Here is a 20,349-nt window from a genome sequence, read left to right as displayed (position 1 = left end):
AATATAAATTCCATCATCATTGAGATTACATAGATATTTAACTTTTGAAAGGCCCGTTTCAAAACTTTTGAAAGACTACCATTTCAGGTATCAGCATTAATTCAACATTTAACCCTAATATTGCTGAAAGTTCAATAAAATGTGGCAAGCTAATTACCATGGGATAAAAATGAAAGTACAATAATAAAACCGTACAAATTTTTTACTTTATGCAACTTTATATTTATATATCAAGATTCATCTAGTTTATTCAAAAATGCTTCTCAAGTAGCAAGTTATTTTTTAGATGTTACAGCAATTAATTATACTTTGTGAAGTAATTTTGACGTTATACTTAATTTTAACATTCAAGACAGTGTTATACAGCTGAAGGTACCACATTAGAAGTGAGCATAAGACCTAGATCACAATTCTGACACCATCTCAAATTGATAATATGATCTTGGGCAAGTCACTTAACTTATCTAAGGTTGAATCTCTGCTTTTCCAAACCCCAACAGCCTCAACTAAGAAAACCTCAGGCTCAAGCCAGCAGAGTATTAAGGATTCAGTCCCATGCAGGTAAGACTGAGAATTAGTCCTCCTGCTTTGTGCTCTAATTCAGATATTCTGGGGAGTAAACTTTTAACCCCTAATGCTCACAGGGTTTACCTAGTTCTGGAAAATGGATTCTGCATTGGTTTCCTGAGCTAATTCTAGTCTCCCTGCCAGAAGGTCAGGGGTAGAGACAACCTAGAGCTGGGGTCCCAAACACCCAACAAGCTCTCAAAAGTGCTTATCTCTGGATGTGTGTGCATTCATCTCTAGCCACTGACTTAACCTCTGTTTCAGTGTATATATAATAATTCTTCTTGTAACCATTACACTATCAACTATTCAATATAAGCATTATCATTTGCCCATACTACCCATCACGTCAGACACTTTGGGTAGCACAGCTATTCTAAAACCAACTCAAATGCACCAGAATCCCAGATACAGTGATTTGAACTTCTAGCTATCCGCCTAGAGTCAAAATTACCACCTTATACATTTCAGTTGAGTTCACTGTTACACAAGTTCCCTTCCTATATCAACTCATCAATAAAGTATGTGATGGTCAAGACCTGTAAATAATGCTAATCACATATGTGTGTGTGTGTGTCTTATATACATACATATATGCATTTTTCATATATAATGGTAAAGGGAGGATTCTCTCTAAATTCATGGAATTAAAAAATTATTAACAAGAATATGGTAAGCTGTAGCTGAAAAAACAACCATTAAAACTATCATCAATAAGTACTGCAAACTGGGTTTCAAATTGGAATATGTAAGAAATAATTCCATTGAAAACTATATAATCCTTCTGTAAAACACATTTTAATATGTATGAAAAGCCTTAAAAGACATTTCTTTACTCTAAAACTCCCACTTTTTAAAACTGAACTTCAAGGGTGCCTGGGTGGCTCAGTCGGTTGAGCGTCCAACTTCGGCTTAGGTCATGATCTCATGGTCTGTGGGTTCGAGTCCCACGTCAGGCTCTGTGCTGATGGCTCAGAGCCTGGAGCCTGCTTCAGATTCTGTGTCTCCCTCTCTCTCTCTCTGCCCCTCCCCTACTCATGCTCTGTGTCTCTCTCTCTGTCAAAAATAAATAAACATTAAAAAAAAATTCAAAACAAAACAAAACTGAACTTCAAAAAATATTCCTAATAATCGAAACATATTTATGCACAAAAATGTTCTCTTCAGCATGTTTGTCACGGTCGACAACTGGAAACATCCTAAGTATCCAAAAATAGAAAAGTTATAGTGCATTTATGAATGCACTATAGCATATTATATACCCATTCTAAATTAGTTGACAAAGCTGTATCATAAGACATAATTTTTTGTAATATGTTAGCTAAAATAAATTTATATACACAAACACATAGGCAATTATAATTATATAAATAAACCAGTTCTCTATATAGGTGAAACTCTGTAAGAAAAACAACAAAAATATTAATAGTGTTTCAGTGGTGAAACAATGAGTCATCTTGTTTTCTTTTTACCCTAATTGCCTTATAATATGGTTATATTAATTTAAAAAAATTCTAATCACACAATCCAAACACACAAATCTTATATAGATGATATATATGTATATATCATATATATCCGAATATATATCTTATAATATATATATATGTATCAGAATCCAAGAATATGAAATAACTAAGTTCATTCAGCTAATAAAAAGTCTAAAATTTAAAACTTCCTACTCAATTCTATATTGGACATAGTGTTGCTTATACATAACATAAATGTTTTTCATCAAAAGCATGCCTATTTGCATCACACAAATTATCTTTTATACATCTATAAAATACTGTAGGAAATGAAATGATAGGGAAAAATATATAATCTCAAAAAAATATACAATTTAGTTGGGTTATACCCAAGTAAACAAAATATACTCAAAGAAATAAATATAAGAAAACTTTAGAAAAATAAGACATAAAGTAATTATAATTATAAAATTGCTATAAGGCAATTTGATACATACGTATTAGTTTGCTAAGGCCGTGTTAACAAGGTACTACAAACTAGACGGCTTAACCAACAAATATGTGGTCTCACACAGTCTGAAGGCTGAAAGTCTGAGATCAAGGTATCAGCAGGGCCATTTCCTCTGGAGGGCTATGACAGAGGGATCTGTTTCAAGCCTTCCTCCTTGGCATACAGATGACCATCTTCATATCCCCTTATCTCTTCACATCAGCTTCCTTCTATGCACGTCTGTATCCAAATTTCCTCTTTTTAAAGGGATAACAGTCATACAGGATTAAAACCCATCCAAATGACTGTATTTTGACTGATCATCTCTGTAAAAATCCTATCTCCAAGGTCACATCCTACCTTATTGTAGGTTAAGACTCCAACATAACGTTGTTGTTGTTGTTGTTGTTGTTGTTGTTAGGGGGAGGGCAGTAAATTCAAGCCATAACACCATGGTTGCAACATCCCAAAAACATGAGTAAAGGCTGCCTTTTATTCTAATGCCTACCCAAGACAAAAAAAAAAAAAAAAAAAAAAAAAAAAAAAAAAGAACCCAGAAGGAACTATACCAAGTTATAAGTACTGACTTTCAATGACAATGTTAGGAGTGACTATTGACTTCCTAATACCCTGAATTTTTCACCAAGGAAACTTTTTTTTCTTTTTGAGAGAGAGACAGACAGACAGACAGCACCAGTGGGGGAGAGGGACAGAGGAAGAAAGAGACAGGGATAGAGAAACAGACAATCTTAAGCAGGTTCCATGCTCAGTGTGAAGCCTGAACTCAGGGCTCGATCCCACAACCCTGGGACCATGACCTGAGCTGAAATCAAGGGTAGGATACTTAACTGACTGGGCCACCTAGAAGCCCCAAGAGAGCATTTTTTTTTAATCAGAGAAATTAAAAAAATATTGTGAGTTCACTGGTCTCTAACCCCAATCTATTCTTAATTACTCTTACCTAGTGGCAGAGGCTCTTCTTTGGGACAGAAGTCTCAAAGGCATAAGCACCCCTCAATTGCTATGACTCTCTAGGGAGAATAAAAATCATGTGAAAGTTTTAAAGATTTCAGTTAAATCTCATCTCATCTCATTTGAGATGTTTTATCTCAAATTCTAAATAAGAGCAAATCTTACTTTTAAAAAGTAAACCTCATTCTTAAAATGCAAATCCCTTATGCCAGGCACTATAAGGAAACAAGAGAGAGAGACAAAGTACAACATTCACGCACAAGCAATCACACTCTCAGGCACACACATAAAAAGGAAAAAAATGATTGAGCAAATAATTCTATGTGACCTATTGAAAGGAGTAAGTATGTTAAATAAAAACTAGGCAATCATATAATCACAACTGGAAATAATTGAGAGATCCTGCCCAAGCTAGTTGTCTTTATTCAGTGAGATAAATACTTTTACAGCTAATATTTTCCTATTGTCTTTACAAAAGATCCTCAAGGATGGACTGTCAACATACTCACTTTCTAAAATATTTCAACTCTTACTGTTTTTTCATCAGAAATAATTTTCTCCTATTAAAAGCTATACTTTTCTCATTTTTTTCATTAAAGTAAGTAATAAGTCATTTAAATTCAGTATAGGTACCCTTTGTAAGTATTTCATTTTTGCTATCAAACTTCATTTATTTTAATAGCTTTAAATATGTAATCTTTTATTGATTTCTTCGTATCTTTTTAGAAGAAGCGTAATCAAACTGGTGCTCAAACATCTAAAGAAAAACCTACTAGCATGTAGAAAAAATTACAATACTTCTTGCACATGACTGTCTTTGTAACAGACTAAGCAAAAAGTCAAACATAATGTTACTCACTGTAGTTCAATTCAGTGTATGTACTGGGCAGCATCTACATAATGAGTACTACAGCTTGATAGGCACTCCTCACTATGCTGTAACCAGTGATCATTCTCAAACAGTGAGACAATAAATCTCTGAAAGCAATTGATTATTTATTTCTAGATATCTACCTCCTTATTCTAATAGGAAGTGGTAGGAATAAATTCCTCACACTAATTTTTGGCATATTTATTTCTCACCAAAAATTAGTTAAATGGAATTTTGAATTCATCTCTGGATTTATTCTTTCAGTTATTCATTCAAATATTTCCTGAACACATACCATATGCAAAGGACTGTATTAGGTGCTCACAATACAGTAGTTAACAGGAAAACTCGGTGCCATAAAGGTTATATTCTAGGAGCGCCTGTGTGGCTTAGTAGGTTAAGTGTCCAACTCTTGGTTCTGGCTTAGATAATTACTTCACACTGAGTGGAAGCAAGCCCCGCAATGGGCTCTGCACTGACAGCACAGAGCCTGCTTGGGATTCTCTCTCTCTCTCTCTCTCTCTCTCTCTCTCTCTCTCTCTCAAAATAAACATTAAAAAAAGCTTATATTCTAGCTGCTAGATTATTAGTGCATATAACCTTATTTGGAGAAGCCACGGAATATCTGAAAAATTAATTTGGGAGAGGAGAAAGTAACTAGACGAAGATAAAAGGGAAATGAAGGAAAGAATTTCAGGCAGAATAATAGGGTTCACCAAAGCTCTAGGATAAGAAGAACCTCTAATAAAAGATAAAAGAACATCTTGGTGGTGGCAGTGCAGACAGCAAGGGAGAAGAAGAAGAATGAATGAATGGAAGAGTGGCAACAGATGAGATAAGTGAGCTATTGTGCTATCAGATCATGTAGGGACTTGCAGATCATATTAACAATTTACAGCTTTGGGGCACCTGGGTGGCAGTTAAGCGTCCAACTCTTGGTTTCAGCTCACGTCATGATTTTAAGGTCTGTGAGTTTGAGGCCCTCATCAGGCTCTGTACTTGTGGCTTGGGGCCTGCTTGGGATTCTCTCAATTTCCTACTCTCTCTCTGCCCTCCCCGGCTCATGCTTTCTCTGTCATAAAATAAATAAATAAACTTAAAAAAAAAAAAAATTTCAGCTTTACCTTAAGAACAATGGGTAACCACTGAAGGGCGCTATGCTTCTCTCCGATACCTCTTAACCAAGTCAAAAATTTAACATTTGCTGGTTTATTCATTTCCTCCTAGCTCTCTTTTTCCCCATCAAGAGACTCCATATTTCAAAATTATTTGAGTCTATCCCCTTCCCCAAATGGAAGATTAAAATTTTCTTTGTTCTCACTGCCACTGTTCTGAGGGACTCAGCAACTACTAAGGTGAACAGTTACTCTAGACATTAAGATGGGCCTGGAACTACCTGTATTAGCAAAAGTTAAATAAGCTAATGAGGCTCTAATGCACATCTACTAAAACTCCTACACAAATAGAGCAAAGATCCCTGACACAAACAGATGTATTAAAATACACTGATAGTAGGACTTAACACTGTTGACTGATCAGTTCTAAAAAATTAAGTCTTACCATGAGATTAACACTGTGATCAAGGTCCATTTGTTGCCTCAGCTGTCTGAAATGCTGACAAATTTCAGGAGCAGTGTAAAACCTAAGGCTTTTCTCATGTTCTAGCTCTCACTCCTCCCAGAGAAAACTGACCAGGTCACATGTGAATTTAATAAATCAGTAGATTTAAGAGGGAGAAATCTTAAAGTCAGACACAATAGAAGGAAAAGCAAGAGAGGTTAAGGATGATTTTAAAGTTTCCAGCTGAACTTGGCTCTAGGTTTTACATCATCTCTCTTGTCCCTATATTGAAACTTGAAAGCATAGTACATCTATCCCTCCCCGTTTGCCTGAAAATAGCAATTAATCCTTCAAACTCCAAGCAGGATGTAGTATTCCTTCAGAATGTGTTCCTTAAACTCTCCCTGTCAGTGTGCCCATATTGCCTAGCCCAGTGAGAAACAATCACATTTTCTCTGCCACTTTCTTTCCAAGTAGATATTTCTATTAATGTATTTCTCACACCTGTTTATATTTATTTCCTCTACGGACATGTGAAAACCCTGAAAGGAGGGATCTGTGTCTTTAATAGTTGCATTGCCAATGTTTGTCAGGCACACATAAGAGACTCTACATTTGTTGAGTGCACTAACGGCCTATTAAGCTTTTTGCGTTGTTTTTTAAATTTAGGATAGAGGCTGAATCTGGTAATAGTGAAGTGGTTCTTAACACAGTACAGATAAGAACTATAAACTCTGGACAAAATATTCAAAAACAGCTTTCTGAAGGTGAAGAGCAACCAAAACCGGACATGTAAAAGAATAGAAATGGGAGTTGACAGGTATAAGAAAGTAACAGTATTTTGTAAAATTCGTTGTTTCTTATGATTTTCTATTTAGGGACAAGCCCCGATCTACATCACGAACCAGAAGTTATGGACAATCTCAGCAGTTTGAAACAAAAGCACAAGAGAGAAGAAGCCCCAAATAACCTTGGACAAATGTCTGGCTCAGCCATGAACTACTCATATTCATAAGATTTCAACTGATGCCAACTATTGAGTTCTGCAGTTTGAGTTTATCCAAGTAAACGGACACCTTAAAATTTGTCAACAAAATTCAGAAGAGCGTAACAAAATGCAGAATCTCTACACAGCATTATTCACAGCATTCACGATAACAATCCAAAATTACTTAACATACAAATAACAAAGAAAATATAGTCCATTCATGAAATAAAACATGATCAATAGAAACCAAAATCCAGAGGACTCAGATGCCTGAATAAACACATAAAGATTTTAAATCAAGTAGTATAACTGTGTTCATGGAACTTTAAAACACATCTCATAATGAATAAAAAGACTGGGAATCATAGCAAAGAATTACAAACTACAGAGTCAAATACAAAATGTACAATAGAAAGCTATGACATTTAAATTAAAATGTTCACAGAATAGGCTAAGTAGCAGATCAGATAAAAAAAAAAGAGCCAATGGAATTAAAGGTAAATCAATTTAAGTATTTAATCTGAAGAAAAATGAGAGGAAAAAGATTGGGAAAAAACAAATGGAACCTCGAGCCTAGCCAGCCGCGGTGTCGTGCTGTGGGGAAGAGAGACAGATCTGTAAACCCCGGAGCCAGGTTCTGCCGATCCGACGCCCCTGCTGTGCAGAGACCCTGAGTGAAGCCACTGTCACCATGTCTGACCAGGAGGCAAAACCTTCAACTGAGGACTTGGGGGATGAGAAGGTAGGAGAATACATTAAACTCAGAGTCATTGGACAGGATGGCAGTGCAATTCACTTCAAAGTGAAAATGACAACCATCTCAAGAAACTCAAAGAATCATACTGTCCAAGAGAGGGAGTTCCAATGAATTCACTGAGGTTTCTCTTTGCAGGTCCGAGAATTGCTGATAATCATGCTCCAAAAGAAGTGGGAATGGAGGAGGAAGATGTGATTGGAGTTTATCAGGAACAAACAGGGGGTCATCCAACGATTTAGATATTCTTTTTATTTTTTTCTTTACCCTCAATCCTTTTTTATTTTTAAAAATAGTTCTTTTGTAATGTGGTGTTCAAAACGGAAATGAAAACTGGCACCCCATCTCTTTAAAACATCTGGTAATTTGAAGTCTAGTGCCCATTATTCATGATCACTTGTTTTCATTGTGCTGATTTGGGGTGATCAAGCCTCAGCCCCCTTCATATCGCACTCTCCTGTTTAAAAAAATTACATGTGTGCACAGAGAGGCCACCACCTTTTCCAGGACTGTGCATTTTCAAGCTTGTGATAAATTAGGTTGACCAATGCGAGTGTTCGTAATGACTTTCCAACCGGCCCTAAAGTTCTAGTATGTGATTGCTTCACTCCTGGACTATGACTTTCAGTGGGAGATGGAAGTTTTTCAGAGAAGTGAACTGTGGAAAAATGACTTTTCCTTAACTTGAAGTTTCTTTTAAAATTTGAGGGTCTGGACCAAAAGAAGAGAAATAGCAAGCTGGAGTCGAGATGACAGAGATCGCGAGAGTAACGACTAACTCCAAAGACAGCTTCACTGAAGAGAAAGCATTTTAAGATAAAAGTCTTGTCAGAAGATCCCAGAAAAGTTCTAATTTTCATTAGCAGTTAATAAAGTTATTCATGCAGAAGTGTGTTCAACACTTTTTTATTTTATTTGTACTTTTTGGCCTGAGATATGGGTTTTAAATGGACATTGTCTGGACCAGCTTCTTTAAAATAAACAAAATATTTGTAAAAACAGTTAAAAAAAAAAAACCTCAGGGGCATATAGTACAAAATTAAAGATCTAATATAAATGTAATCCCAGTAAAAAAGAGGAATAGAAAATAAAAATATTTACAGAAATCAACAGCAATAAAAACTTTTAAAGTGCCTCCAAAAACAACACACTTAATTCCTCTCATCGAAATCCTATCAAATTTGGGGAGATGAGCTAAAGCAGTGCTGAGAGAGAATTCTACAGTGCTGGAAAAGAAAGAGCTCTCATTGGCCTAAGATTTCATTTATGAATTTAAAGAAAAACAAAACAAGTAGAAGAGTGGAAATACAACACAGAAATCAATGAAATAAAAAATTAGCAGAGCCAAATTTGTTTCTTTGAAATGATTGATAAAATTGATAAATCATTAGCTCAAGAGAATAAGAGAGAGAAAAAGAAAATAATGCAAATTGTCAGTACCTGGGATGGATTATCACTACAAATCCTACATTACAAACATAAAGACATTAAAAGCATATTACAGAAATGTTTATGAACAACAGTATGCCAACAAATTCAATTACTTACATAGAATGGATAAATCCCTTGTAAAATACAACTTTCCAAACCGACACAAGATAAATGAAAATCCAAATAGCCCATATTTATCAAAAAGGTAAGTTCATTATCAAAAAACCTTCCAATAAAAAAAAGAACAGGACTAGATATTTTCTATTGGTGAATTCTACAAAACTCATTAATAAAACAGGAAGAAGGAACACTTCCCAACCATTTTATGATAACCTCAGTAGCAAAACCTGACAAGGACATTACAAGAAAATAAAATTACAGACCACAGTCTCTCATGAACACAGCCACAGAAATCCTTAATATTGTAAGCAAGCCAAGTCCAGCAATACAGAAAATGGAAAATGCAGCAGAGTTACCTCAGGATGAAAGCTGTTTTAACATTCAAAAATCAATGTAGCATTGCCACTGAAAATGTAACATGGTAATCACTCTGGAAAACAATTTAGTAGTTTCTTAAAAAGTTAAACACACATTTACCATATGACCCAGCAATTTTAATACTATGTATCTATGGAAACGTATATCCACACAGACGTTTATACAAATATTCAAAACAGCATTATTAATAAAAGCTAAAAATTGGCAACAATTCAAATGTCCATAAACTAGTAAATGGACAGTCAGAATGCAGCATACCCCACAATGGAATCAGTGTTTGGCAATAAAAAGGAACATAAGTGAACCTCACATGCTAAATAAGGGAAGTCAAACATAAAGATGACATGTAGTGTGACTGAACAGGCAAATATAAAAAGAGTAAGCTAGTGATTGCCAGAGGCTTGAGGTGTGAATGAGGAGTGACGTAAGTGTGCCTGAGCTTTCTTTGGGGGGGTGATGAAAATGTTAAAAAAAGTACATTATGGTTATAGTTGAATGATTATGGAGAATACCAAGTCATTGACTTGTATGCAAAAAAAAAAAAACATTAATTTTATAGTAAGTAAACTGTATCTTATGAAAGCTGCTTTAAAAAACATAATTATGCAGGGCACCCGGGAGGCTCAGTCGGTTAAGCATCTGCAAACATCTCAGTCATGATCTCACCATTCCTGCAATCGAGCCTCACGTCGGGCTCTGTGCTGACGGCTCAGAGCCTGGAGCCTGCTTTGGATTCTGTGTCTCCCTCTCTCTCTCTGCCCCTCCCCTGCTCGCTCGGTCTCTCTCTCTCAAAAATAAATAAACATATAATTTTTTTAAATAAAATTCTATTTATAATAACATATAACATCAATAAAGCACTTAGAAATAAATGTAACAAAAAATTTGTAATGCCTCTAAATTACAAACTACAAAACAAAACACTGCTGGGAGAGATTTTTAAAAGGCCTAAATAAATAAGAGATACACCATGTTCATGAAATGGAAAACTCGGGATTTTTAAGAAGTCAACCTCTCCCCCCCCCAACACCCTGCTTCTGCCAAGTTAAATTATACATTCTTGCAAATCTATTTATAACCTCCCAGGCCTCTTTGTAGACTGACCATGAATTCTAAAAGGTTTATGTAAATGTAACAACAACAACAAAGCATGACAACTAGAATATTCAAAGCTATCTTAGGAAAAGAAACATGGAGGATGTACAAACCACCCAATTTAAAAATTTATCATAAAGCTCCGGTAATCAAGATACCATAGCACTGGCATAAAGACTGACAAACAGGTCACTAGAACAGGATAGACTCACTGACGCTCCAATCAGTTTTCTACACAGGTGCTACAGTAATCCAATAGAGAAAGGAAAGTCTTTTCCACAAATAACAATGAAACAGATGGATATCAATATGGGGAAGAAAAATAAAACCTGGATCCATAACTCATACACAGACAAGAATTAATTTTATATAGATCACAGACTAAACAACTATAAAACTCCTAGAAGAAAACACAGAAGAATATCTGCATCATCTGTATTGAAGATTCTTTTTTTTTTTTTTTCCAACGTTTATTTATTTTTGGGACAGAGAGAGACAGAGCATGAACGGGGGAGGGGCAGAGAGAGAGGGAGACACAGAATCGGAAACAGGCTCCAGGCTCTGAGCCATCAGCCCAGAGCCCGACGTGGGGCTCGAACTCACGGACCGCGAGATCGTGACCTGGCTGAAGTCGGACGCTTAACCGACTGCGCCACCCAGGCGCCCCTGTATTGAAGATTCTTACAGGGCATATTCTTAAGGACACAGAAAGCAAAAACCATAAAGGAAAAAATTGATGAATTAGACTTAATCAAAATTAAAAAGCCTTTGTTCATGAAAAGATAGCTATAGATAAATAAAAAATTTAAAGACAAAAAATTTTCCAAAAACACATATGACAATGGAATGGTATGTAAGATATATAAAGAACTTCTAAATATTTTTTTTTAATTTAAAAATGGCAGAACATTTGAACAGGTGCTTCGCAAAATATTTACAAACCACCAATTAAGGATATGAAAATATATTAATCATCATTAGCCATCACAGAAGTGCAAACTAAAACTACAATGAACTAAACTATCATACATCCATAAGAATCACTAAGAGCACTAACCATGTAAAATGCTGGTAAGAATGGGCTCTCTCACACAGTGTTGGAAGTACAAAATGTTTCATCCATTTGGAAAAAGGTCTAACAGATTCTTGTTAAACCAAATATACACCATCTCTCTGACCCAGCAATTACATTCTTAAGTATTTACCCAAAGGAAATAAAATACAAATCCCCAAATGACTTTTGTATAAGAATGTTAAAAGAAGCTTTATTCTTTTATAATGGCCCCAAACTGGAAACAGCCCAGAGTTCCATCAACACAAGAAGAGATAAACTATGGTAAATTCACATGATAGTCTGCTACTCAGCAATAAAAAGTAACAAACTGCTGATAAACACAACAATATGAACAAATGGCAAAAGCACTATGTTAAATGAAAAGAAGCTTTACTGAGAAGAGTTTACTCATTTTGTCAGATCCCATTTATACAAATTCTATGACAATAGTCTATGGTGGGAAAAAACTTGAGTGGATGCCTCTGGGGATACGGGGTAGAGATTAACTGGTAGAGGGTATGAGGGAACTTTCTGAAGTGACTCTAAGATTTTTTATCTTGATGGGGGTCTGGGTTACTCAGGTACAAGCATGTGTGAATACTGAATATTATATTTAAGATTGATGTTTTCATCATATGTAGTTTGGAGGGGAGTGTTTAGGGAGACCATAACCAAATACTGAATTTGAAATAAAAGATATGGGGGCGCCTGGGTGGCGCAGTCGGTTAAGCGTCCGACTTCAGCCAGGTCACGATCTCGCCGTCCGTGAGTTCGAGCCCCGCGTCGGGCTCTGGGCTGATGGCTCAGAGCCTGGAGCCTGTTTCCGATTCTGTGTCTCCCTCTCTCTCTGCCCCTCCCCCGTTCATGCTCTGTCTCTCTCTGTCCCAAAAATAAATAAACGTTGAAAAAAAAATTTGAAATAAAAGATATGTATAGCTACAACCTGATTTGAAATATATGCCAAAAATAAAAGACCAAAAACAAGATGGATTGATGGATGGATAAGTGATAAAGTGAGTTCTGTAAAATGTAAATGGTAAAATCCAAGTGGTAAGATGACAAGCACAGGAAATATGAAAAAAATCCTAAAGCTCATGAACCTTAGTCTGGAAAGTAAATGACTCCCAGTTATCAAGATGGAGAGAAAGAGAGACAGCACTAGCAGGGGAGGGGCAGAGAAGAGGGAGAGAGAGAGAATCTTAAACAGGCACCACACTCAGTGCAGAGCCAGATGTGAGGTTCGATTTCACGGCAGTGAGATCATAACCTGAGCTGAAATCAAGAGTTGGACACTCATCCAAATGAGCCACCCAGGCGTCCCAAGATGGATTTCTTTAAAGCACTGATTAATATTAGCACCTATTTCATAATTATATACAATCTACATCCATTTACAGTTACACTTAAATACCTAAGCATAGGTATGTAAACAAGTAGAGAAGTCTCCTAGAAGTGAAACACAACTACAAAGCCTCAAAATCTTAACATTTTTTTTTTTTCTGGAGAAAAAAATCAGCATGGGGTAGTTTGCAAAAGGCCACAATGAAAAAAATGGTTCAGCTTTATGACCCCTATAACTCTTCATTCTGTACACTCCATACCAAACATTCATCTTATATTTTCACTTAATCTTGCATGTCTCTCCTTTATAAAAGTTTCCCCGAGGTTCCACTCCCTAAAGATGTTAACCGCCCCTCCTCAGAAAGTCCATCATTCTTTGTATTTCTCTTATAAAAACTTATGAAATTTATGTCCACTAGGAAAAATAAAACTGTTAAAAGGCTTGGGCATCAGGCCAACTCTACCTGCACGACCCAAGATAAATTGCTTAATCTTGTTTCTTTGTATGTAAACTGTGGATAACAGAACTTTATCTCACAGGGTTATTATCAGATTATGGTGCTTAGCCTTCTTCATAAAGTACCAGATAAAAATTACTATTATTATTATTATATTACTATCTCCATATGAGCCTCAGTACCAACAACATTTAACAGGCATTCATTTTTTAAAAAAAATATTCAATTAAAAGAACGGAATAAACTATTCACGTGTTACTGATTGACAGACTATTGCTGTGGCCCATACATATAAACATACTTAAGTTACTGCCCTTCCAGTTTTAAGATGATACTAGTAACTCATCTGTGGCTACTGACTTAAAAACAAATGAGTTTTACTTTGGTTCTTTTTAATTTGTTTTATTTTATCCCTAAAATACAAGATTATTTTTCCATTACCCTCATTTTCATCACTATTTCTGCATGTACTCATAAGGGCAATTCTCTTCACTCCCTAACCTAAGAGCTCACGACCACATCATCCAAGCAACTGAATAATAGCAAACCCAAACCCTTCCCTTGCCATCACTTTAAAATGTTCAGTTCTGGCCCACTCCCCAAATTCCTTGTTTAGAGGCCTTCCAAAATGTTCATCTTTACGCACATTTGAAACTTCAGTCATACTAAGTAATTAAATTAACAAGATAAATTGATTAATTGCTACCAGCATGATTATTCTTTCATTGTGAAATCTCCAGGCAAGAATAGGATACAATTTATACTCTGGCAAAAAGGAGAAATGAAAGGCAAAAACCAAAAGTTTTTAAATGTCCATGCCTTGATCCCTACTTCACAGCACCAAGTGCCACATTTCTATTCTCTCACTGCACAGCTCTCATAATGTGGAACCTACACAGTCTTCCTTAGTCATGGATATAAAACTCAAACCCAAGCCTCTAATTCCTTTAATAAAAAAAAAAAAAAAAACAAGAAGTGAGACTCAAAACAAAATAGAAAGATGAAAAACAGCATTCCAACAACACATCAGACAAAATATCACTAATTAAGGAATATGATAAAAATCATGGTCATTCAGAAAAATAACACCTACCAGTTGTTATCTGGTAGATAATACTCAAGCCTTCTTAATTACAGGACTAAAAATGAATTAGTATCTGAGAAGAACTGAAGTCTTTCTCAATGGATATTAAAACACACATTAGTAATCAGGTACCCATGTGGAAAAACTTCCTTGATCACTCACCAAGCATCCTAAAATAAAAATCTCTCTATGGTAGTACCACTGTACTACAGACATTTTCACTAAAATTACATCACTAATATTGTAACATATTATTTTTAAAATTCTATAAAATAGTATAACATCAGCAAAAAAATTTGAAAAAACAGAAGATACAATTCAAGTGTCATCTTCTTGGAGAAGGCATTCCCATTTAGAGCAAAGGGTCTACAAACTACTGCCTAGAGATCAATTCTAGCTTGCTGCTTCATTGTAAATAAGATTTTATTGAAATACCACCATGCCCGTTCATGGACATAGTATTTAAGGTTGACCACAGTATAACTGAAATATATATATTTGGTCTTTGCCCCAGTTCCTTGCACATAGCTTCAAAACCCTTGACATTTCATAGGTGTCCTTTGTTATCCATAATTAGTCCCTTTTGATTATACCTAATGTTATGCTAACAAGGTGATTCATGGTCAGCCCCTAGATAGTTTAAAAGAGAGGAGCCAGCCAATGAAAGACCAAGCATGTGAGCACAGGGCTGGAGACTGAGTTCAATTATGTGGTCAACAATTAAATCAATCACACCTACACAATGAGTCCACAAAAACTATTGAACAATGAGATTCAGGAAGCTTCCAGGTTGCTGAACATATCGATGTGCTGCAAGGGTGCCCAGAAAGGGCATCGAAGCTCTGTGTACCCACTCCCCACCTCTAACATACTGACCTATATGTCTCTTCCATTTGGATCTTTCTGAGTTGCAGCTTTCATAATAAAACTAATCCTAAGTATTGTGCTCTCCTGAGCTCTGTGAGTCATTCTAGCAAATTACTGAACTTGGGGGGCGGGGCTATAGTCAGCCAGGCAGAAATGTAGGAAGCCCCACTTGCAGCTGGCATCTGAAATGGAGACAGTCTTGTGGGACCAAGCCCTTAGCTTATAGGTTTGCACTAACTCTAGTGTCAGAATTCAATATAATTATAGGACACCTAATTGAGGTCAGAGATTAGTGTTGCTACCTTCCCACTACAGCTGCAAAGTAGAGTAGCGGCAATAAACAAAATATGGCCCATAAAGCCTAAAATGCCTGGATCTTTACAGAAAATATTTGCCTACTACTGTTCTAGGGAATTAGTCTCTCAAAGTCTCCTGTTTCAACACTTTTGGTACATATCACTAACACATTAACAATTATATTTATATATTTCCTTGTCTATCTCCTCCAGGATATTACTACTTATGAATAAAAAATAGTTTCATTATCATCATATTTTTAGGACCAACTTCTTGGCATACAGTTGACCAAAGCTTAATAAAAATACCTATTTAAAAAAAAACAAAAAAAACTTCTTACAGCATGTTTCTGTCCCAGTGTATCTCTTTTTTTTTTTTTTATTTGAGAGAGAGAGAGAGAGAGAGAGAGAGAGAGAGAGCATGAATAGGGGAGAGGGGCAGAGAGGGACAGAGAGAGAGAATCCCAAGCAGGCTCCATGCCCAGCACAGAGCCCAACATGGGGCTTGATCCCATGACCGTGGAGTCATGACCTGAGCCAAAATCAAGAGTTAGACATTGAACCAGCCAGGCGCCCCCAGTGTATCTTATTTTCTATTTTAATATCAGGCCTATGTTCTGATTCTAAAAGAAAAAAACAAAACATTATTGAGAGATCATGGATTATTAGCATATTAAGGCCTGAGAGTGCCACAAAATACTCTAATTCAATCTTTATTTTCAGTCACACAAAATAAAGTCTACAACGCTTAAATGACTTGACCAACTAATTAGTAACAAAGACAAGATCAGAATCCAAGTCCAAAATCAATAATCTTTTCACTAACAATACCAAATCTTTCTAATGAGTGAATAAAAGCATCACAACATTAGTAAAACTAAACTTTGTTCAAAATGTACCCCCTAAAAGTACTCTCCATTCATGCCACTCAGAGTACCAGTCAATGAATGAGAAGGCTGAATCAGAACATGAATCAACACACTTCTTTCACAAAGAAAGTTTTGTTATGGAAAAAAAATATTTGAAATAAACAGTGTGCTTACTAACAAAGTTGATTTACATTCTGGCACAAGCTCCTTATCTCCTCTCAGACCAAGAAACATTTTACAAATATGCAAACCTCTTCTGGGGGCCACATTTTCAATAGCAATGTACTAAACAAACATTCAGTATTGAAGCAGAAACTGTTAAAAGTATAATGATCTTCAAATATACAATTTATATACACAGCTCCCACTTGAAAGGAATACGAGGGAAGGAAAATAACATCTATTTCACTCCATATATAAGGATTTCCTTATATATCCACATATATGCAGTGTAGATACAGACATAAAGAGGAAGACAAACAGAAGCTCAGAGAGATGTAATACTTGGCTCAAGGTCACAAAGCAAAGAAGAGGCAGAGCCAGGATTTGAATTCAGATTAGTCATTCCACAAAGGCCAAGCTCTTTACAGAAAACCAGGATACAAAAACAGATTTGACTCAAATAGCATTTGCACATTAATTCATAAATCTAAATATAGTCCAGCACATCAATTCATAGCTGTAAAAGGCCTACAAGGAGCAGGTACAGGATGGATCTAGAAGAAGCACCCACTATTTATATAGACTTCACCACTGAACAGGCTGTCCTCTCTGACCAATCCTGTTGTTTCAAGGAGAGAAACACAAGAAATACTGAAGGAGTAAGACAATACTAGTCTATCTAATCAGATCACCTTACACGGAATATACACACGTATTGCTTTGCTCTTGCCACTCTTGCCAAAACTTCTCCTCCACACTGCCCAAAGTCCTGAGCTTCAAATTTACCCAGCTTCATTTGTCTCATGTGTAAAGGGGGACAGAAATGCCTATATCATGGAGTTACTACCTTAATTGAAAATATTTTCTCTATTGTAAGAAATATTTTTCATATATTAACATTTCTGAAATCAACATATAACTCATAATTGATGTGTACATTTAATGTAGTAGTGTTTCTTTTCTTACCCCTAAGTGCTATTATTAAATCAGGAACGGTCAACTGCATAGCAGAATACCTAACAAAAACTTGTAACTACTATCATTATTTTATTATGTTTGGTGGAAATGAGCAACAGATTCTGGTTTTGAAAGCAGCTCATTCCAGAACTTTTCTTTATGTACTCACAAAAGCATACATGTTTAAAGCATTATTTTTATTTTTCCTGCTCTTCCTCCACCTTGACGTCTAGAGACCTTGATTTTGCCAACTGCAGTTTGCCAACCACATCACATTTCAAGTGACTCCTGAGTTTGTTGACAGATTAATGTATTTAAAAGATAACTAATGTAATGCAAAAACTGGAAATACTTAACTTCCTGAAAATTGTCTCTGACTCTGAATTAGAGAAGAATCTAGCAGAGACAGAAGCTTAAGCTAAGTCCTAAAGGATAGGCAGTAATTTGATGGGAGAGAAAAACATTGCTACAAAGAAGGTACTACTTTAAACATACTATGCTGATCCAAATTTCCAGATGTAGATAGAATACTCTCACTCTACCCGATCTACTCAGCAAACTCCTGCTCACCCTTCAAATCCAATCTCAAGAGAATCCTCTACCTTAAAGTCTTTCCTGACTTCTGCAAACAGTTTTGTCGCTTTCTCTTCTGTGATGTTGTATTCTAATACACACTTTTTCTTGAGATCACAGGAGAAATAAAAGGCAGAACAAACACTTGAATTCAGATTAGTCAAGCGACAAAGGCCTGATCACATTACTCAGTATTTTTTAAATTTACACATCAGTCTCTCTTTTTAGAATCTGAAGTCTTTAAAGAAAAGATTCATCTTTCCAATCCCATTCTACCCCAAGTTTGACCATACTATTCCTAGGAATAAGCAATTTAGCTCCCAATTACCACTGAGAAATAAAAATATGTTTAAATTAATCTCCTTCTCCTCTCCACTGGGTATTTATAAATCTTTCAAGGTTTAGAACATCCAAGAATGTTGCTGAAGTATATATACTCTTAAATTGTAATGGAAGAAGACAACACATGTCGCCAACTCTCAAAAACTAGACAATTATCCAAATGCACCGTGCTAGCTTTGAGGCAAGACATCCCAAGAACACTGCTGTGACGCGTCCTCTACTCTGGACACTGCTGTGAATCACCCAGAAGCTTCTTACAACAGTTCTTTCTCCAATCCAATATTTCTAGCACCCACTGGTCCCAGTGTTGTTCCAGTATTAATTTGATCCAAGGGGTATCAAGTGTTTGCCTACTAATCACCTAGTCACCTAGATAATGCTCTTCCCCTGGCTCTTCCTGCACATGGAAGTGAGAAAATAAATTTCTGCTGTTCAAGCTATCTGTTCTGTGACAGCAGCCTTAGCAAATTAGCACACCAGCCAAGCCCAGGTAACTCAAGTTGAATTTAATAAAAGGAGTAATTGCTAGACTAGAAATTCAGAGACCTGAAATCCAGTCCTAAAGCATGGCAATTTAAAAACTGTGTAACCCAGATTAAACCAGTAACTTTCCTGTGCCTAGGTTTCCATATCTGAAAACCAGATAATCTTTGAAACTTTATCATGTACTAGCATTCCAGAATTCTAGTATTCAAAATCAGGGTCCTATTTAAAATATGGTACTCCCGGGGCACCTGGGTGGCTCAGTCGGTTAAGCGTCCAACGTCAGCTCAGGTCATGATCTTACAGTCAGTGAGTTCGAGCCCTGCATCGGGCTCTGTGCTGACAGCTCAGAGCCTGGAGCCTGCTTCAGATTCTGTGTCTTCCTCTCTCTCTGCCCCTGCCCTGTTCATGCTCTGTCTCTGTCTCAAAAAAAATTAAAAAAAATAAATTTTAAATATGGTACTCCTGACAATTAATACTAAAATTAGCACTCTAAATACAATAGGGAACTCTGATTCTGATAAATCAAATAAATAACAAACTGTTATGTCCTGCTTTCCAGGTAAAGTTATGGCTACCTCTCAATTTCTGTTTTAGTAAACAGGATAAACACGAATTTCCAGAAAGTATATTTTCACATATATTTTCTAATAGTAATTCATAACAAGTAGTCATTTCTTTAAGAAACAGTCTAGAAAATAATTCAAGCAAATATCTAGTAAAACACGTTAGAAATAATTTTCATCCAACCAATTCTTACATTTTATTGTAACTGCTTCTTCAACTCTGAAGCAATGTTTACAATTTGCCTTCCAAAGTATTTGCTGACAATAAGATGCATTTTAATTTGTTGCCATATTGATTTCTATGAATTATTTAGGCAATTTTTACCAGAGCAGGGAGAACAAGTTTTTCCCCAATGAGATGTGGTTTTTAAATTATTGCTATTAAGTCAATGCATCAGTTAGGATGAGGTTTGCTGATACATAACAAGAAAACCGAAAACATGAGTGGTTCAAACAATATAAAGATTATATATGTGTGTGTCGGCATGTATAAATATATATTTGTATATGTATATATACACACACAGATACATACATATAAAGAAAGAAAACATGCTAGAATATTAGTTTATTTCTATCCCTCCAATGGTTCATTTATTTTT

At 35.9% G+C, this 20,349-nt stretch overlaps 1 protein-coding gene and 1 pseudogene across 10 annotated transcripts in view; one reads left to right on the top strand and one right to left on the bottom strand.

Moving 5' to 3' along the window:
• NBEA (neurobeachin) overlaps window positions 1–20,349 on the bottom strand; it is a 684,640-nt gene that overhangs the window by 644,186 nt on the left and 20,105 nt on the right. The window lies entirely within an intron of this gene.
• LOC101083390 lies at window positions 7,480–8,101 on the top strand (annotated as a pseudogene).

The sequence above is a fragment of the Felis catus genome, chromosome A1, assembly GCF_018350175.1.
Source record: "Felis catus isolate Fca126 chromosome A1, F.catus_Fca126_mat1.0, whole genome shotgun sequence".
NCBI lineage: Eukaryota > Metazoa > Chordata > Mammalia > Carnivora > Felidae > Felis > Felis catus.
This window is presented reverse-complemented; position numbering and strand designations above follow the sequence as displayed.